The sequence below is a fragment of the Etheostoma spectabile genome, chromosome 11 (genome assembly GCF_008692095.1).
Source record: "Etheostoma spectabile isolate EspeVRDwgs_2016 chromosome 11, UIUC_Espe_1.0, whole genome shotgun sequence".
Lineage (NCBI taxonomy): Eukaryota > Metazoa > Chordata > Actinopteri > Perciformes > Percidae > Etheostoma > Etheostoma spectabile.
The window spans coordinates 18126123-18126408 of record NC_045743.1 but is presented as its reverse complement, the minus strand read 5'-3'; the positions used below and the strand labels follow the sequence as shown (position 1 = coordinate 18126408).

Below are 286 nucleotides of genomic sequence, written 5' to 3'. Positions count from 1 at the left end.
TGACATCTACCCATCTGAGATCCACTCATCATCCCCTGATCTTAACTATTTGTCAAAATAATTCATCATTTCTGCCTTTTTAACTAAAAACGTATGTAAAATTTGACATAAATGAGGTTTGTTGACCATGAATTCCCAGAATAAGTGTAAAACCTGTTATTAAACCAGCTCAGGTTTTTAAAAAAGCGCCAAAATCTGGAAAAATTGACAATTAAATCAGAAAAAGCGAAAAAAAAAACATTAGAAAAGCACAACAAAAATATTCATTTTCAATTTTGACCTGGAA

At 30.4% G+C, this 286-nt stretch overlaps 1 protein-coding gene across 1 annotated transcript in view; it reads left to right on the top strand.

Annotated features, from left to right (window-relative positions):
* The window catches only part of ormdl1 (ORMDL sphingolipid biosynthesis regulator 1), a 7074-nt gene that overhangs the window by 2965 nt on the left and 3823 nt on the right, over positions 1–286 (top strand). The gene's annotated exons all lie outside the window — the stretch shown is intronic.